Here is a 27016-nt window from a genome sequence, read left to right as displayed (position 1 = left end):
TTAGACAATATTCTATGAAGGCTCATGGGCCCAGATAAATTAGACACCTCTGGAGAGCATTACGATGGTCAGTTTATAATGGCTGAGAGCTTTTTGCAAAGCTGCTATGGGAAGTGAAGTTTGTACAGTTGAGCAATTGCTTATGCCAGCTACAGTCACAGTGGTAAGTGTTTCAGGAGCATGATCTCAGCAAACTGTCCCAATAATAATACAAGATGGGTACTGTTATCTCCAGTTTAGAGATGAGAAAGTCAACGCTAAGTACGTACGTATGTCCTGCAGCTAGGAAGCAGAAGAGTTATCTTCATCCAGGAGCAGGAGATCTAACCTCACCCTCCTTGTGGGAGGCGAATAACTGTGCTCACTGAATACATTTGCTTGCCTGAAGTTTGGGGAGCAAAAGGCGATGGAATAAGCTTTGACCAGAGGTGGCTCCCAGTAGAGCGGGGCCTGCTGTTTATACAACTTGGGGGCCTTATTTAAGAAAAAGAATACAAAATTATGAGTCCAAAATTAGGTACAAAATGAATAGTTCTTTGAATTAAGAAATCACAACAAATGCATATTTTAAGAAGCTGAAAAATACCACAAATTCCCAACTCAACTTCCCCTCGGCTGGATCCCCAAAATGCCAGCGACCACTCCCATACCACCCTACTCAAGGTCAAGTGCTCCAGTGGGGAATCAGCGTGGAGAGTGATGGTGGTCTCTGCTGGTTGCCGCTAACTATGAAAAGCAAGTGACTTTTGTAAATTTTACATGAACAAGTGACCCCGTGAATGCATTTCTAGGTCCCTGTCAGGGCCTTAGAAAGAGACGCGTCAAGTGAGGGGCCCAGGAGCTTAAGTTTCACTGGCTTCCCAGTAACCCCACAAGTGGAGTTGAAGGCTCTATATTATATCTCTAGAGCAAGGGCTTTGGAGTCAGCTGGACCTGAACTTCAGCCCTGGCTCAGACACTTTCTGCCTTCTTTGAGCTAAGACTTGATCATCTGTAAAAACGGGCATGCTGGCAGCATCTACCTTCCAGTCTCTTTGGGGGACCAGAGGAGATAAGAAGGGTCCCGCAAACTGGATGGGCTTAGAGCAGCCAGATTTAGCAAAGAAAAATATAGGACATCCAGTGAAACTGAAATTTCAGAGAAAAGTGAATACTTTTTTAGTATAAGTATGTATCACCTAGGACATACTTATTCTAAAAGTTATTCCTTGTTTTTCTGTAACTCACATTTATCTGGGCACCCTGTATTTCTTGAGCTTAACAAATGGCAGTGGTTGACACTGTTTTCGGATTGAGGCATCCGAGTGTGCCATAACAGGGCTTCATAAATATTAGAAAGTGCGTGAGAGGGAGAAAAATGCTGCATAGACTCTGTTCATAACAGTTTATTATGGGGAAGATTGAAACAGGTGGCCAGGAGAGGATGAAGCAAGTGGGGTGCCTTAATTTGAGGGTATGTGTGGAGGGGGTTATACCACTGACTTTGGGTAAGCCAATTAAGTCCTTGGGACTTCAGTTTCCCCTACCTGTACAATGGGTGAAAGGAGATTCTTGAACTCTCCTCCTGCAGATATAACCAAAAATGGCACTTTCTCATCATACAGATGTCACCTCCTCAGTGAGGTCTTCCCTGACTACTCCAGCCAAGATTACTGTTCCCTTGCCCCAGAACATAATCTTTCCCCCTCCATAATAATAACTTTCTGAAGTTGTCTTGATTCTTTACTTGATTGTTTGTTTACGGTCTGTCTCCCCATGTGAGAATAAGTTCCGGGAAGGCACAAAACTAGTCTGTCTTGTTCTAGCTGAATCTCCGAGGAGCTGTACCTGGCGCAGTAGATATTCCATATATGTTGAATGGATGAATGAATGAATGAATGAATGAATGAATAGGTGGCTGAATGAATGAATTCAGTGTCACCCTTGAGGTCCCTTCCAAGCAGTCTTTCTCTTCTCGGGGGCCATGCCTGGGTTGCAGAGGGAGGAGGTGTGGGTGTCGGTGGGTGGGGAGGAGGCTGGGCCCTCGCCTCCTCTAGGACCGGCTGGAGCTAGCGCGTCCGGCTGGGCGGCAGGCGCAGAGAACAGCGCGGAGGCAGCTGCAGGGCCGGAGCGCCGCACCGCGCGTCCAGCCGCCGGGGGTGTGCGTCCGCGGAGCCCGGCGTCGCGCCTCGGCGCCCCCACGCGCCCACGCCGCGGCGTGGGGACCCGGGCGGGGGCAGAGGGAGGGCCCGGCCGAGGGAGGGGAAGGGGCCGGTCCTCCCAGCGCAGGCAGCGGCCACGGCAGCCCAGGAGGCGGAGGCAGCGGCGGCAGCGGAGGTAGCAACGTGCCCGCCGCAGTCAGCCCGGCCGCGTCCGACCCGCGCCCGCCCGGCCGCCGGCACCGCACCACGCCGGGGCGCCCTCTCCACTGCGCGCGGTGAGTACCAACCACTGCGCCCAGCCCGCGCCGCCCGCCGCGATTCGCCGGGCCGGGGTTGACCCGGACCCCCTGGCCTGGGGCGTCTCTCCCGTCTCCCCCGGCCAGCCGGGGCCTCCGCAGCTGTCGGGGCGCCAGGGGCTCCCAGGGCGCCTCAGGCACAAGGGCAGTGGGGACAGCGGGCACAGCGGGCAGATCCTGTCTCGGGAAAGCCTGTCCTGGGCTCCAGGCCTCAGTTTCCCCGTGCGCCCGGGAGGCGACGACCCTGAATTTTGCACTCCCGCGTGCGGGACAAGTGCATAGAGCGCAGGCGGTGTAGACTGGCCTGGGTCCTCCGCGTTTGGTTCGTTTTATGGCCCGGGTGGCTCGCGATGAGGGGCGCTTCCCTAACCGGACCAAGAGGCGCCGGGAGCCAAACTCACGCCCTCGGGCGCTGGTTATGGGGTAACGGTGGAGCAAATGGCTGGAATTCCCGGGATGGGGCTGGAACGGCCCACTGAGCCTTTTTTCTAGCTGCATTTCTTTTTTAAAAGTCCGTTTGCGCTTGGCCCGCGCTGGTCCAGCTCTCCCGGCTTTGTACCGGAACCCGCGTCCTGGCGCTGGCTGAAGTTGGAGTTGAAACTTGGAACATCAAAAGGATGTTTAGAAGGAAGCGAGGGTTTTGTTGTAATGGGACAAAGCGGAGAATGGAATGGTTTTTTAGCCTTGCAGCCTGGAGGTTTAAACGGCCGTACTGGCCCTTAAATATATTCCCTGCCCCCAAGCAAATAGGTTATAAACTCAAGGAATATTAGGACAGCTTGACAGGGAAAAACATTCGCATCGCAAATTCCTCAGCGCGCAAAATCCTCAGCTGCTGAAAGTGAAGCGCTTTGACGGGTGCGAGTTTCCTACTTCCCCTAAACGAAGCCTCGCCTGGGCTAAGAGTTGACAGCGAGCGTACGTGTTGCTGCGTTGCGAATGCTCTTTAAAAAGCAAGACTGATGCCGCGGTTTTGATGGATACCGTTTTCTTTTCTCCCCCCTTTCCCCGAAATGCAACGTAACCTTCAGAATTACTTTTATATATGTATATATAACGTTGAGGTAGATATAAATCACCCCGGTGGAGGTACTTTTTAATTACCAGGTTCAGTGAAATGAGTGAACATCGGAGTTGGGTGTTGTGGGCTAAGCAGAGCGGAGGTATAATGATTTACAAACATCAGGTGAGAATCTGAGTGCTGAATTGGGTTTGAGTTAGGGAGCTCCCTTCCAAAGGTAATTATAACCAGCGGACAATTGTGTTTCAAACCGAATCTATTAATTTCGCGAGCTCTGTCTTGCTTGAGTAAAATTTCTACTAGCAGAGTATGAGCTAGTAGCCGCTCTACCAGCCTATGGCGCTTTTGGGGGCGGGGGGAGAGAAGGAGGACCTCCTTTTTAAAATAATGTTTTGTGAAAAAAATCTTTCAAGTAACTTTACCCAAGAAAGTTTCTTTTTTTTGACTCTTCTCTCCCCATCACCTTAAGCCCCTTAAACTTTATACTTCTTTGCATTTAGACATCCTCAGACTAGGAAAAGTTAATAAGTAATTTATGTAACAAATGGTGACGGTTTGAATCTTGTTTAGACTAAGCATAAAATCACGTTTGTATTCCAGGTCTCCTCGCCTTTTGAGGAAATTCTAAATTTTGCGATTTCGACCCAGGTGTTTAGATTTGAAAGGACTTGAACTTTTAAAAAAGCAGTTCATGTGTCCCATACCAAGTTAGTTAGTAGCTCCATTCTTATAACTTTAGCTTCACGATATGATTAACTATTTATCTGAAAGGTCTTGGCATTTTTCCTGTCTTGAAATAGCTCACCTAGTGTAGTGGCCGCGTGTATGAGAATATTCTATAAACACATACATCTTTCCTAATATGAAATAACTAAAGGAAATACAACAAAATGTCGTTATCCCAATATTCTGAGATGTTTTTTAAAAGATGATTTAATCACTGGAGTTTTAGAATCTTCTTTTTATGCCTTTTGTGTTGTATTAAACACATCATAAAGAAATATGATTTGTTGACTTGTTATGGGATTACCGTTTGGCAAAAACACCCAAGACATGCTGTTTCAAATAGGCGGTATTACTTCTGGTTTAAATTGTATGTAAGAGATCACAAGCCTTGTTCCAGACGGATAAATTGATAAAATGCTAGCTGCTGTTGGGAAAGCAAAATAGTCGTCGGCAAAAAAAAAAAAAAAAAAAGACGATGTAGCTAAGTTTATTTTGAATTAGGTTGAGCTGGCTCCTGAGACCCCGGGCAGTTTGAAAAAAGGTATCCACAATCCAGGCACGTCCACTTGAAGACGTTTTGGGTTCCCCCAGGACAAGACGACTCCTTTCCCTTTCCTTATTTTTTCAGTTACTTTTCCAAAGATAACTTGTGTCAGGCGCAGGAGACCAGAGTTCTGCCGAAAGCCAACCTAACCAGCTCTGAAACGAGGACTCATTCTTACTCCTTCCACCAGATGTTTTTTAGGTGTCCTCAGCTAGAATGCCCAGTTTGAAACTAATTAGGCCAGCAATAAACTCCTTGTACAATAAAATCGCAGGCCGTGATGGTGCATAAGTGGGGTTCCTAGCAGCTCATGACAGATGCCTCTCTCTCTCGGCAGAAAGAGCCCATGGCTGTCAGGAAAAAATGAAGGGAGTGGAGATATCTTGCTTAGATTTTTGCCTGGCCCTCAATATCCAGGCACACCACACACAGCGCATTATCTTCTCCAAGGAGATGCATTGCAACAGGCGTTGAGTTTTGTCTTTGTGGGACAGGCCTGCTTAGCATAAAAATGCTTGGGGAAGAAGTAAAACCATAAGTGTTAGGCAGTGGCCACAGGTCTGAGGTGTAGTGTTGGAGTGTTGAGTGTGTGTGGGTGTAGACTGGGTGGAAAGGCTTCCTCTCCACCAGGCACAGGTAAAATGCAAGGCTCTCCGGCCTGACATCAAGTTCCTTCTGGGAGAGGATAACTTTCTCCCCCAAAGATTTTTTACCTCGTTCTCCTGATGTAGTTCTCCTTATCTTGGCGGGGCGGGGGTGGGGGGTGTTGTGGAGGTGAAGTGGCTGGTTATTCAGTTACCTCCAAAGGCTGAACCTTCTGACTCTTGCCAAGACTGGGTTTTGTTGATGGAAGGAAACTTTTTTTCCTAGCTATCTGCTCTGAAAAAGGAGTCAGTGGACTTGGATCAAAAGGAATCTCTTTACAGAGAATTAACCCCAGAGCTGAGAAAACACGGCCTGTTGACAGAAAACACACACATACACTCCCTCTCCCCACAAGGCCTTGCTCACTCCCCATCTTTCTCCCTGACCCCCCATCCCCCAATATCATAACAGCCTTCGGGAGGGCCCACTTTTTGTCCCCCTACCGTTTGTGGCTGTTCAAACAGTCCCAAACATACAAAACAAAAAGAAGGCTCCGGTAGGGAAACAATTAGCAGAGAATTAGCTGGAGACAATGCTTCATCTTCCTTTTTTTTTTTTTTTTTTTTTACTTTTTATTTTATATTGGAGTATAGCCGATTAACAATGTTGTGATAGTTTCAGATGCACAGCAAAGGGACTCGGCTATACATATGCATGTACCCATTCTCCCCCAAACTCCCCTCCCATTCAGGCTGCCACATAACATTGAGCAGAGTCCCCTGTGCTATACAGTAGGTCCACTGGTTATCCATTTTTTTTTAAGTTTATTTATTCATTTTTTTAATTAGTTTCTGCTTTATAACAAAGTGAATCAGTCATACATATACATCTGTTCCCACATCCCTTCCCTCATGCATCTCCCTCCCTCCCACCCTCCCTATCCCACCCCTCCAGGCGGTCACAAAGCACCGAGCTGATCTCCCTGTGCTCTGCGGCTGCTTCCCACTATCTATCTACCTTACGTTTGGTAGTGTATACACGTCCATGCCTCTCTTTCGCCTTGTCACAGCCCACCCTTCCCCCTCCCCATATCCTCAAGTCCATTCTCAAGTAGGTCTGCGTCTTCATTCCCGTTTTGCCCCTAGGTTCTTCATGACATTTTTTTTTTAAATTCCGTATATATGTGTTAGCATATGGTATTTGTCTTTCTCTTTCTGACTAACTTCACTCTGTATGACAGACTCTAGGTCTATCCACCTCATTACAAATAGCTCAGTTTCGTTTCTTTTTATGGCTGAGTAATATTCCATTGTATATATGTGCCACATCTTCTTGATCCATTCATCCGATGATGGACACTTAGGTTGTTTCCAGCTCCGGGCTATTGTGAATAGAGCTGCAATGAACATTTTGGTACATGTCTCTTTTGGAATTATGGTTTTCTCAGGGTATATGCCCAGTAGTGGGATTGCTGGGTCATTGGCCTAATGGTGTTTAACTAACATCTCTTCTAATCCGAGGATAAACCCCCTCAATCAGGTGACAGATACTTGAAATGACTGTCTCAGACCCACTGTCTTGCTGTAAAGGCATCAGAGGGGCCGGGACTCGTTTTTTGTTGCGTGTGATTTAAAATCAGTTTCAAGATATGAGAGTACCTGCCAGGTAGATTGAGAGGAAGAAGACGAAGAAAGCCACAGGCTTTAAATTTTTTCTTTTTTTTTTTTTTTTGGCTGCTTTTGTTTCTTTCTTTTTGCTCACTTTCATTCTGTTGGTGCCTTTGCCATGTCTCTCTGCTTAAATTATATCCGTGTATTTAATAATGATGAAAAATAGCTGAGCATTTACATGCCAGGCCTGAAATCAGCTCTTGACATGTATTTTCAGGATGGCTCTCACAACAACATTTTGAGTTAGGCATTGTTATTATTATTATTTTTTACTATTATTATTTTGCCAACTTTGTTAACAAAGAAACTGAGTCACAAGTCAGATGACTTACGAGAGGCTGAAGAGTGAGTGAGGCCGGAATCTAGGCCTTTAGCCCTCTGCCGACAGGGCTATGAAAACCTTGCCTCAGAGAACACTTCTGCTGTCGTTTCCCTTGGAGAGAGATGCTGAATTTGGATAGTTTTAAATGCGCTGAACACGATTATTTTCTGACTCTACCCTGATGTTTTTTGCTGTTGTCTTAGATGGCAGAAAAATCACATTAAGTACTTAGAAAACACAAATCTGGACTCTGGTGAGTCATGATATTTAGAAGGTTGTACATGGTTGTGTAAAGGGAAAAGAATACGACTATTTACAAGGGCTAATTTGATTTGTTCCTTCAATACTATAACGCCACCCATTTTAGTTCCTAAAAAGAGTCAATAAATTTACCGGCAGTGGCAAGGCCCTAAAATGTTACGGTAGGCTGTCCCAATCCAGTTTACCGGAAGGTGCTGGATCGCTATGGGTGGGTTGTTGCTTGGGGGTTAGATTATAAACATTTGGAGAGCAAAGAATAATTTGGAACAGGTGGTCCCAAGAGTCAGGTAACCGGAACGATTTATCTTTGCCACTTTGAAGGTTAGGGGAGGCTGGAGGTTGCCTGAATCTGGGACAGGCGGCCTGAGGGTCGGGGAGGGCCGGGAGGGCCCCCACTTTGGGATGAAGCCTAGAGGGATGGATGAGGGGGTCTCCGCACACAGACCCAGGTCTGTAGAAAGCAGGGCTTCGTCATCCCTGTCATCACCCATCCGATGATACTAGTGAGGGCGCAGATGTGGCTGCTGGTGCTTTTTTGCAAAAGGCTGCCTCTGCTTTCATATATATGCCGAAATTTAAAACAGGAGCTCAGAGAAACAGACAGCCAAGGGAGACAGGTTTACTTCTCACCAGTTTTGAGAATGTGCACATGGCCGATTGTCTTTGCCCTGTAGTGTCCATTTAGACATATTTTAAAATGAACCAAGGATTTAAAAGAGGCCAGAAATTATTTTGTCACTTAGCCTCCGCAGTAGTGTGTCAATAACTTGAAAACGGGTTGTGATTTCAATGGCACTGGATTTTTTTCCCCTCTAGTTTCCTTTTGAAGATCTAGTAAAGTTAGATTTTTAAAATCTGTGCATTCCCAGATTTAACATATCCGTACATATCTACTCATAATCATTCTGAGGAGAATTGTCAGCTCTCTGTGATTTTAACTAAAGGAAAAAATGATAAAATCGGCATTTTTCCCCCCAAAGAATGAGGACTGGAGGGTTTGACTACTGTCTGGAGACAGCAAAGACAGCAACTTACTTTTGTCTCGCATCAGCTGAATCTGTTAGCTCCCCTTTCTTTTCTGTTCATCTCCCAAGAATGGTCTTTCATAACTGAAATGTACAGTATATTAGCCAAAAGATGTTTTAATTTTGCAAAGAAAAATCATGCCAGAGACGGCCGAGTCTGTTTCAACCATTATTGTTTCTGTAGCATGCATACTTTGGGTTTCATGGTAAGATGTGGTTTGCCAAGAAAGAAAATTACAGCAAGAAACTATGTTGAAAACATATACACTTCTGATTGAGAAATGGGAAAAACACGGAAAAATTCCGCACGGTAATTGCTTTAACGTGAGTTTTAAATGTCATTGTTTGACTTATGTCAAAAAGTCCCTCTTAGCTAATTCTCACATATGCTGTTACCAAATATCTCACCTTAAAAATGGCAAATGTGGGGCTTAACTCTGATGATCTTGAGGCTTTCAGAGATAGCCGTAGTCGTAGTGGAAACATTCCAAATTTTTAGATTGTGCAGGCTGAGTTTTTTTTTAAGGTTACTTAGATATCGATTTTATTTTCTTGACCCAAAATAAGAAAACACGGGGAATTCTCAAAAGCTTTTTACAGGCTGCTATTATGAGAAGAGAAGCCAAACCAACATGTATTAGGTCATGAGTTTGAAGTGCATAAATAAGCCCTTGAAGGTCACCAAAACAGGGCGAAAACCACCAGTTCTCCTCACCTCGGCCAAGTCAAATTCCTGCCTGTTTGACGTGTTTGATTCAAGTGGACACAGAAAGGGGGTTTCTGAGCCCACGGTTGAAAGATCTCAATTTGATTTGGGTTCCGAAGATGTTCTTGGGGTAAAGCGAGAGGGGAGGGCTGGAATTCCCATCTCCTTTGGATCACTCCCTCTCACGGCTCCACTGAAAAAGCAGGTTCCGGGGCACCCCTTCCTCCAAAGGAGATGTTTCTTTCCTGTTGTTTGGATATGCAGAAGCCAAAGGTCAAAAATGGCTTGCATTCCTTCTGGTCAATTTCTTCACCTCCCATCCCCTTCCTGTAGTAACTTAGTGGTTAAGGTGTTAGTAGTTTCCAGAACAATTTTTTGGTTCCTGGGAACACATACATGTTTTTTGGGCATGTGGGGTGCAACGTGTAAGTACAAACCTTTAGGTCTTCGTTGATGGGCAGCTCCCCGAAATGCGGAGCATGTCCGCTGCATCCCCGAGTTTGGTATCAGCACCAGTGCTGATGGAAATTCCACGCAGGGAGAAAACCTCCTCATAGGAAAGACAGAAAGGGTATCGCTGCAAAAAAAGGTTGTTTTCTTTTGTGGGTGTGTATTATTTGCACGTATGGGGACTTTTGTTTCACGGTGTTCTAGAAACACTTGTCTCCCTAGCAAAGGTCTGAATGCCCTTCCCAGTTGGGAAGGGGGTGTGGGGGAGGGGCACAGGGGGCAGATTCCTGCACCTCTGGCCTTTTGTGCGACTGGTACAGTAGAGGGAAGCGGTGACTCGCGGCTTGGAGGGTGTCATGTGGCATAACAAGTTGTGACTTGCCGCTTGTGTTGTAAACAAAGTTTTGGCCCCATCCAGCCGTGAAAAAGAATGGAGCCGAGAAGATTATTCACCTCTGGTCTGTGACGGGCCACCGGGGCTCTCTGGTGTTCTCCTCTTGCTAAAGAGACCATACTCCCCGGAGACTTTAATTTTGGAGTGTGGAGGGAAGGGGGGTGGGAGGGGAGAAAGAATGTCTTAAACACAGCAAATGTCTGAAACGCTCCGAATGTCTTCAGCATTGCTCTGGCACCCACAAGAAAGACAAAGTGATAAAAGGACACAGAAGCAGGCTTTTGGGGGGATGGGGGGTGAACAGAGAGATTAGGGGACTTGCTAGTGGTTTGATCTAGAGTGGAGAGTTTTCTGACACCTCGGGAGCTCTGGAATGCCTTGCTGAGTGTCTTTAGGAAACTGATTTGGAAATGTCTTTCCCTGCAGCTTTGCTGGCATTTCTTTGTGCCTATTTTTAGTGAATTGTTTTTTTGTTTTGTTTTTTAAAAAGACACAAGGTTTGTTTGAGAATAACGAGTGGCCCATAGTTATTGAACACTTATTATGTGCCAGGCACTGTGCAAAGCAAACACTTATATTTCTGGCTCCAAATAGCCTTAGATGGGATGTGCTATTATTATCACCCCTATTTTACAGATGCGAAAACTGAATCTCATGGAGAAGTAACTCGTCCAAGGTTATATGGCTCATGTCAGAACCAGGATTGAACCCAGTTTTGATTCCTAACCACTAGGCTATCCAGCCTCCACGCCCACCCCACCCCACGCGTGCTCATGTAATGAGAGCTACGTTTTCTCTACACGTCTGCCCTGGAGAGCTAGATTTTCAAGTCAGTCTCCAATCGTTTTGCTTGGAGGATATTAAGTGATGGTCAGGTATAAAAACTGGGTTCAAAATAAGAGCCATCACCTGATTCTCACAGAATCTTGAGCCTGTCCTTGTAGAATAACTAAAGTTTAGAGTTGAAATCTGTTGAAGTGGTGGCTGCATCACTGCAGTTAGCTGGTCTAAGCTATTGTCTGTGGCCCCTTCTGTTCTAGCAGAGTTGAGCAGTTACTATAGGGACTGCGTGGCCTTCTACAGAACGTTTGCTGACCCCTGAGCTATTGCAATCTGACAAGACAGATTTTGTTGACAAGGAAGATCATGCGCTTGGGACATTACATATACCATTTCACTGATTTATTATTTATTGAGTGTCTCCTACGTGCCTCACACGTTGCATGGTGATGGGGGAAAGTTCCAAATGCATTCATTCTTCCCCTCATTTATTCAGCATTATTTACTGAGCTGTGTTCTAGGCATTGGGCTAATTACTGGCAACCCAAAGGCAAGAAGGACCCAATCTGGCACCTCTGATGACAGGATCCCAGGGTGTTTTCACCAATATCACCCTGCCTCTTCTTTACCTTTGAGGTTTCAGGGGGCAGAGATATGAATTCTTGAGCTTTCTAATATTCAAGCAGAAGGATGGAGAGAAAGACCCAACTCTGCAGACTCTTATTCAAAGAAGCCATGCCCAACTTGTTAAGAGCAGTACACTGGCTTCTGTGCCTAGAACTGTGTCGGACAATGCCCATGGCTTACTCCCTGCCTCAGACAGACAGTGACCTTCTGCTACCCTTAAGAGGTGGTGGGGAGAACAGGTAGGAAAAGGGAGAATCTTTCCACATTCAAGCCTTGGCTCTGACTTACAGCCTAGAGATTAAGAGCCTGGATCTCTAAGATTTGTGAGCCAGGAGCCAGGCTGCTTGGGTTCAAATCCTTGCTCAGCATTAACCAACTATTTAGTTTTGGGCAAGTTACCTAACTTTTATGTGCCTCGGTTTCTTCACCTGTAATACAGGGTGGTTATCGTGGAGATCAAGCTAATAAATATAAAGTGTTTGCAGTAGTACATGGCAAATAGTACAAGCTATGTCAGAGTCGGCTACTGTATTATTGTCGTTATTATTATTATTATTTAAGCTTAAATGTATTATTTACAAGCTTACATGACCCTAAGCTCTCTGAGTCTCAGTTTCCCCTCTGTAAAATGGGGATGACGATCATCATGACAATAATAACTGCTTCAGAAGGCCATTGTGACAAGTTAAATGAGGCAGTACATGTAAAACACTTTGCTTTGCTACAGCGCCTGCCCACATTGAATGCTCATAAGCCAGCTATTATGCTCAAGCCAGCTGTCATTACGTTTGAGGTTATAGGGATTTACATACTGGGCCAGGGATGTGCCTTTAAGCTGTTGGTCAGTGGAGTCCTTTTTCAGCATCAAGAGAATGGAGGGCAGTGGTTAATAACACAGACCCTGAACTCAGACACTTTGGTCTGAACCTTAAGTCCATCACTCACTAACTATGCCGTCTCGGGTTGGGGACTGAGCCCCACTCAACTTCCCAAACAGTGGAGGCGACGGTCGCTGTACGTTAGGAGGTCGTGAGGGTTAAAAGATGTAGCAGGGTGTCTGGCACATAGTAAGCCCTCAATAAATGGCAGCTTGTATTATTATCACACCCACTCCTTGCCTCACTCCCGCCCCCAGGAAAGCACTGAACATTAGTAACTTTTAATTTGAAAATAAAAGAACACATTTTAAAACTGCCAAACAGATTTAAAATTATATTTATTAAACAAAACTAAAATATGCTATTAAAGCCAGACTTTGGGCTCAGACCAAATTTTTATAACCCAGGCTTAAAGGCCAAGGAGTCCCCCAGCCTCAAAGGGGACATTGTGATTGAACCTGAGACTTCAACGCTGCTATTGAGTGGTCTTTGAAATGCACGCACGTTTCCCTGTTAAAATGAAAGGGAAGTCGTGGGAAGAAAACAAATGAGGTTCTTGCTCACCCCAACAAACCTTAATGAATTGAAAAAGAAAAGCAAAAGATGACTCATTTTTCCTCTGCTACCTTATCCTGCCAAAGACGCGTGGCCCACTGCTAACCCCGGCTTTGAAAGGTACCTGCTCAGAACGTTCCAGATCTGATCTGCTCTACCAGCTAAGCTAGTATAAATTCTGGTCTTCGTCAGGTTTTATAGATGGTGGTATATCAGTGAGAGCTGAGACCTGAGAGCTCAGCTGCTGGTTCACATCCCAGCTGTGTCTCCCCTAACTATGCCTCAGTTTCCATATCATAGAACGGGGATAAAATATCTACTGCATAGGGTTGTGGTGAGAGGGTGTAAGAGTTAGCTATCCCTGTTGATGGTTTTTTAAAATCATTTTTTTAAATTGAAGTTATTATACAATAATAATATAGTTAACATAGTGATATATTTAACTATATTATTATAGTAATAATAATATAGTTAATTTACAATGTTGAATTAGTTTCAGGTGTACAGCAAAGTGATTCAGTTATACATATATATACATATATGTATGTGTGTATATATATATATATATTCTTTTTCGGATTCTTTTCCATTATATGTTACTACAAGATATTGACTGTAGTTCCCTGGGCTACCTTGTGCTGTTATCTAATGAATGAAACTTCCCCAGACTTTTGGGACTTTGAAGAATTAAAGGCATACAGGTATGCCTTTATCTGAGAATTTTGAATCAAAATCATCTCAATATTCAGGGAGGGGAATTGGAGAGGGAAGAAGTGGATTTTAAAATCTCTCCCAGGAGTTATGATATGCCAGATACTTTCACCAAGCTCATTTAATCCTCTCCCCCCAAAAAAAAATCCCATGACATTTGTGTTTCGATTAACAAATGGGAAAACTGAGGCTTGCACAGGTCACGTGGCTGCCCGATGACATTCCAGGTCTCTCTGACCCAAAGCACAGGATGGTTCTACCACGTGACCTGCAGCCCTCCTAGGACAAGGGCGCAGACAATCCCAGAGACTTCTCTGTGACCCACTGACCTTTACTGACGGTCTCTTCTTACCTTTCAGTAGCATCCTTCATCCTCAGTGAGCCCGTTTTTGTGGCCTTTCCATTGAGAATGAATAGACTTCTTCTAAAACAACAAATGGAAAAAGGAATGGCAGTGGATCATGCAATCCTTCTCTAGGTGACATTTCTTAAGAACCTCTGGCATTTCTTGGCAACCAGTGGGGGGCATGACCTCCTCCTCAGACCATGCTGGGTCCTAGGCTGTGATGTGGGGCCCAAAGGCAGAGATAAGGGAGGTTAGGCAGCTGATGGGGAGCACATGGAATGGACTCCCCACTCCACCACCTACCGGCTGTGTGACATTGGGCAGAGGACTTGGGCTCTCAGAGCCCCAGACTCTTCCCCAGTTCATGGGGCAGATGCCATCCATATTGGGTTTGTTAGAGAGTTTCAATACAGTGATGGATGGGGACATGGCCTGCTCATTCAGAGAGTGTCGGTTCTTATTTGCACCACCCCCAGAAGTACTCAAAGAGAAGAGTGAAAGTGAAGCTTACTTGCCTGGGGAATATTCCTTCCTGTTCTCCAGGTAGCTGCAGTCTTGGGATTTCACACATTCTGGAAGAATCTACTAGTCTCTGAAGGGCAATCTTCTTTTTAATGGGGGTGGTGTACCCTTTCCATATTAACTTAAAACATGAATGAATTTTTTTTTTTAGAGTTCTGTCTTTATCTTATTATGTGTTTGGAAAAGATATAGCAAGCATTTCAGACAAATGGTTTCACATGTTTTTAACTGCATAAGACAAAAACGGTTTAAAAATCAAGTCCACCAGGTAATTATAGCAAAAGTGGCCTCCGGGTATGGCAGGATTCATGAATGAAGAAAGAGAAACACGCATCTGAATGTGTGAAATTTTCCCCGAGATCTCTTCATTTAAGTGAAATCCTTTATTCCTAAAGCTTGTCCCTGCAAGCTGCTTACAGCAAATGCCTCAAATAACGGAATTTTCTACTAACCAGAATTGCAGTTCTGCGCTCAGTTTTCAGGGGAATAAAGTGAAACAAATGAGCCTGTCAAGAACCTCGGTAAAGTCATATCAGAGCATGTGTCTGGACACATTCAGTCTCTGTCTTTCGTCTTTGAAAGAGGAATGGCTGGCCTTTGGATGAATATGATGCTAATTAAAATGACCTCTGTGTGCTTACTCGATGACAGGATCTGTTCTGATAGAGTATAGCGATCAACTGACTTATTCCTCACAACAATTCTATGAAGGAAGTCTATTACTATTCATATTTTCAGGAGGAAAGTAAGGCACAGAGAGGTTAAGTGACTTGCTCGAGGTCACACAGCGAGTAAGGAGTAGCGCCAGGCTTTGTAGGCAGATGGTTCTAGAGGTTGTCTTCATAACCCCTGCGCTCCCTGCCTCCTTAACCACCATCGAAAGAATTAAATTTTCCTTCCCTTTGACCTTCACTTAACTGGACAATTAATTAGGGACAGGCATGAGAGGGAAACAAAGGGACCGTCAGTCTTAATTGTAATTTTTCAGTATTTTACAAGGATATATTGGTGTATTCTATCAGCCTCAGGTGCAGCATAATACAGGGGTTAAGAGCCAGTCTGTCCAAGTCTGCTACTTACTATCCTCATGACCTTGGGTTTTCTTAAGTTCTTCTAACGTCAGTTTCCCCACTTAGGAAGTGAGGATCATGAATCTACATCATCACAGTTAACAACTATGACCTGCGTAGAAGGGCATCTGATACACATCTGATTGTCCAATACTGTTTATTACCTGTTGGAGCAAAAGTAACTATGGAAATCATATCTCACGGTGGGGCACAGTTGCAGTTGGGTACAGTTTGGAGTGGAAGAGAAGGGAAATTCCCAGGGATGCGGGGCTCGAGCTGGAAAACGGCTCAGGTTTTTCCAGATAAGGTCAGAGACACTGGCTTTCCTCGTCCCCACGTGAGAAGTTGCAGAGACAAGTCCGCAGCAGGCAGCCTGGAACGCCCAGCCCTCCGGTATTAAAATCGGCGCGGATGAGGACACCACGGCCCTCGGGGGCGGGACTTGCCTGTCACGTGACCAGTGCCCGGCAGAGCGGACCCCCCCTTCCCCCCACCTCCAGGAAGAGTTGGACTTTGGGCAGCACGGGTCAGAGGCAGAGAAAAACGCTTCCAAAAAACCATGCCCGCTTGTCTGTGCAAACTCAAACGCCGTGGTAGCCTCTGATTTCATTTTTCTTCTTATTCCCTTTCTTCTGTCGTGGAAAATGTCCTTTTCTCCAGAAGCCACTGCTGGGTTTTCAGTGACCAGGTGTGCAGACTGTCTGGGTTTGCCTCCTTTCGCCTTCCTCCTCCACTTCAGCCCCCTTCCATTTCCTCTTGAATGCAGAAAACGGAATTTCATTCATTCATGCAAAAATATGTACTGAGCACCAGCTGTGTACTCTGGACACGAGAAATACAGTAGAGAACAGAAACGACCAAAATCTACTTCATGGAGCTGCAGCTGAGTGGGGAAAGACCAAAGATAAAAACCTAAATATGTAAAGTACACAGAATGTCAGATGGTCATGAGCTGGGGGGAAAAATCAAGAGAAGGTGGATAGAAAGTGGCGGGGGGGGGGAGGGGGGCAGGGGAGGGCTCCCTGAGCAGGCGGCCTCTGAGCACAGAGCTGGAGTGAGTGAGCTCTGCCCATATCTGGGGAAGAATATTCTAGAAAGAAGAAACAGCAAGGGCAAAAGCCCTCAGATGGGAGCCACCTGGAGGCCAGTACGGCTGGGGCCAGTAAACAGGGGGCTGGTGGAGATGAAATCATGGTGGAGGGGCCCCATCAGGTAGAGCCATTCTGTGTCAATCAGACATGTCTGAAGTCAATAGTATCATAATTTTTAAATGGCTTTTTAAAAGTACATAGGACCTAAGTCTGAAATCAGTCATTGCAAATTCAGATAGCCAGACAGGTTAGAAGTTAATGAAATGAGCAGGGTAATTAACCAGGGGGAATGCTGATTCCATTTTGCCACGTGTTCTGATTTTTCAAAAGACACCGAAATCTGGACTTTTATGAGAAATGTCCTGATTTTAAAATCATCATGAGGAACCACCAGCATGCAGGTGCAAGCTCGCAGTTTGAGACCGCTCTTCCAAACATCCCTGTAGGCCCTGGGAGTCTAATTTCAGTGACAAGACATTGAGCCTTTCTCTCATGCTCTCTTTTCTTTTCTTTTTACCAATTCCTGACCAGAAGGGTGCCAAGAGATGCTACCAGTTGTTTCCAGGAAAAAGTAGGACTTGAATCTCATGACGATGGGGGCTGAGACGTCATCCAAGGAGCAATCAGTTTGTTTCATTTTCATGTCTTTCTCAAGACTTTTTCCTGATCACTCCTCATCATGGGTAATGACAAACATGGTCCAAATCCATCCTCTTTCGGGTTTCCATTAGTTTCATGATGATTATTATTTTGTCATCTGGGGTTGATTTAGGAGTGGTGAAATGTTTGCAGGTTTCGTAAATGGTTGTCAGCCACTGTTTAGAACGGCAAGGAACTTCTTGTGTTGTTCACATCGTAAGGACTGTGGTGATAGTTTCCAGTGGCTACAGACGTGAAAGGGGATAAAAGGAGGGGGGGCGCGCCTTGAAGGATTCCACACAAAGTGATTGGAAAATTGAGTAATTAGTCGGGTGGCAGGGCTGCGAGGGTGAGGAGAGGGTTCAAGAGCCCTTAAGACCTGGGATGCCCAGGCTGACAACACTGAATTCATAGTCTGCCTTCTCCACCCCAAAGCTGAGTCAAGCACAAACCCTGCCAAGGGCCCACAAAGCTGTCAAGATTCTTCTGGATGTAAGTAATAGAAAACTTACTTCTGAGTTGGTTTAAGTTAAAAAGGAAAGGTACTGACTCTGGGAAATGTAAAGTTCTGGGGAGACTGGTTTCAGGTGTGGCTGGTTCAAGGGCTGAGACGTAGGTGATGTGCCCATCTTTTAATTAATCCCTGTTCAGGAGGATTCGGTCCTTTGTCTTGCATCACTTCTGGAACTTGGGATGGAGTGGGAGAGAGGTGGATTCCCCAACTGAATTAAGCAACATTGGCTGGAAGTGGGGGGTGGACTGGTTCCCTGTGGACCCCCAAACTTCAGCATAATGCACCTCTAGATATGCCTTGGCCACCCCTCTTCTACTGGGCTACAGTGCCATTTGTGAAATGTGTGGGTCTTCCAGGTGCCGTGCTACACTGTGTGTGTATCATCTCCTTTCTCCTCAAGCACTCCTTTGAGGATGGCACTTTTAAGACGTGCTGCTATTCTCCCTCCCATGTGCTCTTTCCCACAGGCCTAGAGGATGACCTTTTATTTCAGGTAAGGGTGTTCAGAGAGGGTCACCTTTTTTCATGGTGTCTTGTACAAAATTAGCGCTCAATATTTGGGACACTCCACCCCAGCATGGGAGAGGCACTGGACTTCTGAGGAAAAGATAGAAACGCCTCACTATCACTTGGAGTGGCCAGAGTGACCCTGGCTAGACTGTGCTTACGTTTATGGGCCTCTGATGATCAGCCTGTGTTTCTTTTCCTCCTCTGAGCTTTGCCCTTCATTATTGCCTCCACTTCATTATTGCCTCCACTCCATTATTGCCTTTTTCCTGTTCCCTTTAGTGGCCCTGCAATAACATCTCATGCAATACAGAGGGTGCAAACTGGCAGCCAAAAGGCATTTTGTTTGGTCTGCAGAACATTTAAAATAGAAACTGGAGCCAACATTTGAAAATCTGTACATTCCACACAAAAATGAAGATTTCTGGCTTCCATTAAAAAATCAGAAGATCTGTCAACACTATGCCCACATTTTCACAGGACTTCAATTGGCTGGAACTGGGAAATGACTGTCTCTTTTAGATGGATGGGTTCTCAGTTCAGCGCAGTCCCCACCTCTCCCTATTGTCTCCCTGACACTGGGGTTCAGGGTTAGTTGCCATTGACCATTGGGATGGTGCTGTTGGCTGTCCTGTAGTAGATTTCAGAGGGAAGGGAAGTCTTTCCTGTATCTAGGTCTTCATCAAAAGTGTGAAAATGAAGTATAAATCAAGTTGGTCGTTAGTATTAAGAAAAATGAGAAAAAGCATGTGTTTTGGGGTCAGTCAAGGTTTCTCAACCTCGGCACTATTAACATTTGAGGTTGGACAGTTCTTTTTGTGGAGGTCTGTTCTTGCATTATAGGAGGGTATTTAACATGTCCATACATGGACCATACCCCTTTCAGAAGTAAATAGTTCCCTGGACTCCAGGCATCCACCACCAGTTTGGTAAGAAGAGTTACTGTAAGTGAAAAAAAACTGTTCTTGCTCTGAATTGCATGCTGGCGGGCCCAGCGTTGGCAGTAGAGGTTCTGAGTTGGCTGACTTGGGTTTAATCATAGGTGAACGTGCCAACCATTGAGGCCACTTGCGACGGCCTGTCTAAGATGTTATAGAAGGAATTCGGCGTGAATGAGAGGTTGAACCATCTTAAAGAGTCTTTGGAGAATTTCTTAACTTTCAGCTGAGAGAGGCCATTGTGGCTGCTACTTTCAAAAGGTTTGCAAACAGTAGGTTCTGCTACAGAGAGTGGACAGGCATCAAGCCTTGTTGGAGAGCAGAGGGAGGGACCAAATGATCTCTGGGTGTCTCTTCCAACTCTGGTTCTGTGAGCTGCACCTCAAAGAGTGAATTTCCCCAAGACTGGTTTAGTATGTTGCCTACTGCATTGCCGCAGCTCATAATGATGGTCTGTGATGGAAACCCAGGGGAGCAGTGATGGTTGTCCAGGGAGGGAAATCAGCCTTCCCTAGGCCAGTACTGTGTACGATGTGGTGTGGAGGGTTTTTTCTGATTTGTTTTGTTTTGGCCTTTCACCAGTGCTCCAAATCCTGTCCAGTGTCTGAAATAGTTTCCATGCTTAGGTTTCCCATACTAACAATAATAGGTGCCAGTCAGACAGTCAACACCTATTAATTGAACACCTGCTATGAGGCAGCCACTGTTCCAGGCACTTGGCAGGAAGCTGAGAGCAAAACTGACCAAGTCCTTGCTCTCATGGAGCTGTGTTTTTGGTGGAAGAGAGATGGACAATAACAAGAACACAAGCAAAAATACGTGTAGTGTGACAGAGAGTATTAAGTGCTATGGAGAAAAATAAAGCGGGGAGGGAGGGAATAGGAAGTGCTGGGGTGCAGCAGGGAAGGGCGGTATTTTTAATTTAATTTTAATTTAAACTAAAGTGCTCAGTGCAGTGGCGTGCTGGTAAGTTGGCTCTCTGGAAATAAAAGGTCCTGACTTACAACATTTGCCACTTCCCATAGTGTAAATACTCCCACCATGGCTGATTTCAAGCTCCTGTTGGTTTAATAACCAGCTCACAATATTCACACAAATTTAGCAGTCATTTCTTGCAGGCTGGTGCTGGCCGTCTCCAGCACTCCACTGGTGGGGAAGGCCTCACCGTAAACTCTCTGGCCAAAGACCAGAAGACCTGAGAAGGATTGTGCCTGGTGTGTTCAGGGATAGCCCAGAGTCCACTGTAGCTGGAACAGATAGGGGGAGAGGGATAGGACATATGGTCAGAGAGGTAGCCAGAGGCAGATGATGTAAGCATTTTAAGCCGTGGTTGGATTTTTGGCTTCTACTCTGAATGAAGTGGGAGGCCCTGGAGGGCTCCAAGCAGAAGAGAGACAGGATCCGATTTACATCTGGTAGAATCCCTCTGGCTGCCGTGAGAATGGGGGGCAAAGACAGAGCAAGTAAGCCTGTTGGGAGACTGTTACAGCAAGAGGTGATGGCGACTTGGAGTAGGAGGGTAGCAGCGGGGCAGGGGTGGGGAGAAGTAGTTGGATCCTGTATATATTTTGAAGGTGGAGCCAATGGGATTTGCTGACGGAATGGATCTGGGAAGTGATACGAAGCATCCAAGGTGGCGCCAAGGTTTTTGGCCTGAGCATCTGGGAGAATGGAGCCGATGTTTCCCGAGATGGGGAGACAAGGGGAGGAGCAGGTTGGGAAGCGAGGTTAGCAGCACCTTCTATGAACCTAGGCTCGAGCAGGGGCTTAAACGCACACCTTCTCCTTCCGTGCTAACAAGTGCGTTCTTTGATTATCCCATGTTAGAGAGGACGTGACAGCGGCTCAGAGAGGTTAAACAGCATGTGTCCCAAATGGCCCCGCTGGAACCTGGCCAGGCCAGAACTACCTCCTGCCCCACCCCCACCTCCCAGCTGTTCCACCATGTTTTCTCAGCTCTCCCGGCCCCATTCCTCCTCTTCGTTTTGAGGAAATGGAAGCAGAAAAGTTCTTCAAAGGACCTAACCAAGGAACCAAAAGCCTCTCCCTTGTTCAGAAAGAGCTCTCCAGGGGTTCATGCCAGACACAGGTGGGTTCTGCTCAGTGGATCCATTGCTGGCCTCTTTCTATGACAAATTTGTTGCATTCACCCATGAAGATTAGTATTCCACAGGAGAACTCACACTTAGCAAAAATTAGTAGTCAGTACCTTAGAAGGCTTCGGTTTGGGGTGGACATAGGTTTAAATCCAGACTCCACTGCTGAATAGCTTTATCTGCCTGAGCCTCAGTTTTTCCATCTGTACCGTGGACACACTAAGAGTTCCTCTCAAATGAGAAAATGAACATAAGGTGCTTGGCCCAGAGTCCACACTGGGCAAACGGAGGGTCTCAGGACCATTATGGTTTGAGAGAAAGAATTAGAAAGTCGGATTTAATTGTAGACCAAAGGTGACTTGCCTTCTGAAGCTGGGGTGGGGACGAGGGGTTGTGAAGCATGTCATGCCTGAGAGCTTTGTGGTTTGGCCTTTCTTTCTTTCTTTCTTTCTTTCTTTCTTTCTTTCTCTCTTTCTCTCTTTCTCTCTCTCTCTGTCTCTCTCTGTCTCTCTCTGTCTCTCTCTCTCTCTGTCTCTCTCTGTCTCTCTCTGTCTCTCTCTCTGTCTCTCTGTCTCTCTCTCTCTCTCTTTCTTTTTGTGATCCTGGAGGTTGGAGGCCTCTGTCTGGGTTCTGCTGTGCTCACCAGGTGGCCGGTCCTCGGCCATTTACTGCTGTCGGCGCTCCCAGAGGAGCCGACCTCAGCCCCACAGAGTCGGCTGCCTTGAGTTGTCATTTGTTGAAGGCAGAACAGGCTGTTCTCTCCACAAGCAGATCCCCAGATGGGAGCCCATTCGGGGCTGCCACGGTTTTCCTGATGAAATTCCTGACTTGGTGTGTTGTGTTTTTTTAAAAACACGCCCACTGCCTCACAAAAACCTCAGCCGGGGAAGAGAAACATTTCTCATTGAATTACTGGTTTTTGAAAGGGTGTCAAGTTATACCCCACTTTCATGGCCTACATACGCCACTCTTTCCACTCACTGCTTCGGTGGAGAGTCCAAGATGGCAGAGTGTGGATGTTGTCTCTGGCTGCCCTTGCATTATGCAGATGGGAAAACTGAGGCCCAGAGAGGCCAAGGAGGAGAGCCACAGGCTAAGTTGGTCTCCGGGCCTCGGCCAGACCCAGATCTCTTTATTCCAGAGCCATTATTCTTCCTCCTTCATCAGAGGTCACAAATGGGCAGGCTGTGGCCACCTCTACCCCACACGTGTGCTTTCTTTGGCCCGAGAGTGTTTTAATTTGAATGAGTTACCAGCAGTTAAAAATCAGGAGATTCCATATAAAAACCCAGCTTTCTGGCTTCTCTTCGACCACTGGGAGATGTGCCAAATGAGGTCTGCCTTCCTGCATGGTGACAGTTGAGGATCTCAGTAATGTCCACTCCCTTCAGCCAGAGTATGTCTTCCTTTTGCCACAGTCCCCACCCCTCCCTGTCATCTCCCCGGACACGTGGGGCTGAATGTCAGTTGCCATCATAGAGCTTCCCTTCCTGGTTCTCTTATGGTGGGGTTAAGAGGAGAGTAAAATATTTCTTGAACTTGTGTCTTTATATCAAAAACAAAGGAACAAAAGATGAAGTGAAATGGCTGCTTGTTTAAAAATTAATGGTACACAGCATTATTTCTTTGTGGCAGGGAAGAAAATTTCTGTGAATTTAATATGCAAACAGAATACATCAGTGTCTAAATAGCCAGCCCTCTTTACTCACGGACGCTCCCTTCCCCTTTTCTGCCAGCATCATGTTTGTGACCCCTCCATGCCAGGGCCATAGTTTCCACTTACTTTTTAAAGACAGAATTAAACTTCTTTAACCAAAATCTGCTCCACTTCTGTGAAACTTGAAATGCTATTAAACCAAATTAAGAAGTTTAAATAATTTTTAATTGCTCAAGGAAGACCACGTGTGTGAGTCTGAATGAGTATGCGTGTGTGTGCACACATGTGTGCTGTGTGCCTATGTGATGTGTTCTTGATTTATGGGATTTCCCCTGAATAGAACTGGATGCAAGTGTTTTTTTCCCTGGCTTTGGCACTGGCACTTCTGGACTTTGCTGTAAATTTAAGCCAGGGTTCAAAGCCAAGTGGTTTTAACTCTCTTTTAATGGTGTAACAGGGAGCTACGTTAAGGTTGGGTTGAAATTGATGTTCCTTCTTTCTGGGGCATACTGGGAGGCTCGTGGAGAGAAGAGTTGGGGATACCAAGTTTTTAAAATAATCATTCCAGGAGAGCTGGCCAAGAGAAAAGAGACTCACATTTTCAGAACGCCTGCTGTGTGTCAGAACTTGGTGTGAAGATTCTCTCTCTGCGTTCCAAAGTGAACCGTTGAACTTTCTTTGAATACTGACCTGTTCTTTTTCATGTGTGTTAGGAAGAAATAAAGATAATCTATAAAGCACATAATGAGTAGCATCTGTTAGAATGAGGCCCAATTTGTTTAAGGGGGAAAAGAGTCCATTTAGAGGAAAAATATGTAAATAGTACAGGTGATTTTGTGGATGTGACAAAATCATGAATGATGGTTTGATTTAGTCCTCACAATACTCGGGAGTGGTCAAGTGGTCAGCCCACCCCTAAGCTGGGAAACCCTTCTAACACCTTGTACTTCCTCAAAGCACTTAAACTTGTCATTAAATACTTAGTTGTTTAATCTTATGCAGAGTTCTCTCTGACTCCTTTGAACCAGGGCTGTGTGGTCATTTCACTGTTGTGTTCCCAGCATCCGGGAGAGTTCCAGGCACACAGTAGATGCTCAGGAAATAACAGCGCATGACTGCATGGACAGCCTGCGAGGCAGGAATTGCTGTCCCCATTTTATCGGTGAGGAAATCGAGGTTCAGAGGGGCTCACAGCTAAGATATGGTAGAGCTATAGTTCGAACTCATGACTCTCAGGCTGTGAACTTTGGGGGAAGCACCAGTACATGGGTCGGACCACGACAGCTGACCCATAGCAAAATGGGGAAATGAGGTGGATGCCGAGAGTTTCACAAAGCTGGACTGGTTCCATGTAAAGAATGGTCTGTTTGGGCTTCCCTGGTGGCGCAGTGGTTGAGAGTCCGCCTGCCGGTGCAGGGGACACGGGTTCGTGCCCCGGTCTGGGAAGATCCCACATGCCGCGGAGCGGCTGGGCCCGTGAGCCATGGCTGCTGAGCCTGCGCGTCCGGAGCCTGTGCTTCGCAACGGGAGAGGCCACAACAATGAGAGGCCCACATACCGCAAAAAAAAAAAAAAAAAGAATGGTCTGTTAGACATAGAAAACAAACTTACGGTTACCAAAAGGGAAAGCCGGGGGAGAGGGATAAATTAGGAGCTTGGGATTAACAGATACACACTACTATATATAAAACAGATAAACAACAGGGTCCTACTGTATAGCACAGGGAGCTATTTTCAATATCTTGTAATAACCTATAATGGAGAAGAATCTGAAAAAGAATATATATTTGTATAACTGACTTTGCTGTACACCAGAAACTAATACAACATTGTAAATCAACTGTACTTCAATATAAATAAATAAGTAAACAAACAAATAAATATAAAAGCACCATTCAGAATAGGGATCACACACACAGAAAGAATGGTCTATTATTTTTATTTCCTTTCCACTTTAAAGGTAATATTTATGGCTATAAAATTTCTCACTTGTTTTTTTGTTTGTTTGTTTTCTGTTTTTAAAGAAGATGTTGGGGGTAGGAGTTTATTAATTAATTTATTTATTTTTGCTGTGTTGCGTCTTCGTTTCTGTGTGAGGGCTTTCTCTAGTTGTGGCAAGTGGGGGCCACTCTTCATCGCGGTGCGCGGGCCTCTCACTATCTTGGCCTCTCTTATTGTGGAGCACAGGCTCAGTAGTTGTGGCTCACGGGCCCAGTTGCTCCGCGGCATGTGGGATCCTCCCAGACCAGGGCTCGAACCCGTGTCCCCTGCATTAGCAGGCAGATTCTCAACCACTGCGCCACCAGGGAAGCCCTCATTTGTTGTTTTTAAACTCTACCTGACAAATCGAAATGGCAGCTCCTTTATGTTGGGTTGCCCAGTTTTTTTCTTGTCCTTGAGATTTTCTAGTTGGTGGAATCCTCCAGTTTCCTCTTGAGATGTTATCAAGTCAGTCGGTGAAATCCCTGAACCCCCCTTCCCCGCACTCCGACTTCCCTCAGATTCACTTCACCATTTTCCCTTCTCGGGAGTGAGGGCAGGTGTGTCTTCCTCACTCCAAGCGCCAGTGACACAAAAACAGAAGCCAGAGCAGTTATCTCCAGGACTTGTCCTCAGGCCTCCCAAGATGGCCAGAGCCTGCCCTTAGCAGATTGTCTGAGAAGGCAGGACCCACCATCCCTCTGGGGGAAAAAGGAGCCACTGGGATGCCTCTGGGTGACACAGCATCTCTTCACGGGCTCTGCCCACCTGCTTTGGTTTTGGCATAATGCAGATTTTCTTTTCCTTTTCTAGACCAATCCAGACCTGTCTCATAAAGGTTAATCATAACTACTTGCTGAGCAAGGGTTCACCTCTGAAATTCTGCCCCCTGTTGACCCCCAGTCACTTGTTGCCAGCTTGGGGGCTGCCCAGGTGCCACCTCTCCATATCCTAGCTGTGGCCAAACCTTGGCGGGCTTTTTTTTCCTTGCAGTTTTATTGAGAAATAATTGACAGGCAGCACCGTATAGGTTTAAGAAGTACAGCATGATGGGTTGATTTACATATATTGTGAAATGATCTCCACTGTAGGTTCAGGTAACACCCATCTTCTCATATAGATACAATAAAAAGAAAAGAAAGAAGGGGAAAAAGTAAACTTTTCCCCTTGTAATGAGAACTCAGGATTTAATCTCTTAACAACTTTCTTATGTATATCACAGCAGTGTTAACTACAGTCATTGTGTTGTACATGACATCCCTAGAACTGATTTATCTTATAACTGGGAATTTATACATTTTGGCCACATTCTTCCAATTCCCCCTTCCACCACCCTCTGCCTCTGGTAACCACAAGTCTGATCTTTTTTTCTGAGTTTGGTTTGGGGTTTTTGTGTTTTTTTTTGTTTTTTCAGATTCCACATATAAGTGAGATCATACAGTATTCCTCCTTCTCTGAGTTATTTCACTTAGCATAATGCCTTCAAGATCCATCCATGTTTTTGAAATGGTAGGATTTCTTCAGTTTTTATGGCTGAATAATATTCATTGTATATATAAACCATGACTTTCTGATCTACTCGTCCATCGAGGGACACAGGTTGTTTCCATGTCTTGGCTATTGTAAATAATTTGGTCGACTTTTAACTGGGGAGACTCCCGGGTGTGGACACTGTAACAGCAGCTGTGGAGACCTGGGGCGGGAAAAATCCTGGCCCTCTCCTCAAAGAGTTTAGAGACTAGAGGATCAGACAAGACAGGCCCAGATGTTTCCTCGGGACTGGGTTCTAGGTCCTGTGCTGAGGACTGGACAATAACCTCTTGTTATTGTGCCTGTACAGCACTTTACAGTTTACAAAGGACATCCATAATTTATTTTCTGTCATGTCAATTTTTAGCCCTCTGTAGTGGATAATGCCTAGCAGCCATGCCATCTTTTGGTTTTCATTTCTTTCCTTTCTGGTT

The 27016-nt window shown here is 45.6% G+C and overlaps 1 protein-coding gene across 1 annotated transcript in view; it reads left to right on the top strand.

Moving 5' to 3' along the window:
* The first annotated feature begins 2186 nt into the window (after positions 1–2186).
* EYA2 (EYA transcriptional coactivator and phosphatase 2) overlaps positions 2187–27016 on the top strand; it is a 261820-nt gene continuing 236990 nt past the window's right edge. The window contains exon 1 of the mRNA XM_081256938.1: positions 2187–2416. The gene's annotated coding sequence lies outside the window, so the exon portion shown is untranslated. The remainder of the gene's footprint in view (positions 2417–27016) is intronic.

Source organism: Mesoplodon bidens (genome assembly GCF_964165515.1).
Source record: "Mesoplodon bidens genome assembly, chromosome: 15".
NCBI lineage: Eukaryota > Metazoa > Chordata > Mammalia > Artiodactyla > Ziphiidae > Mesoplodon > Mesoplodon bidens.
This window is presented reverse-complemented; position numbering and strand designations above follow the sequence as displayed.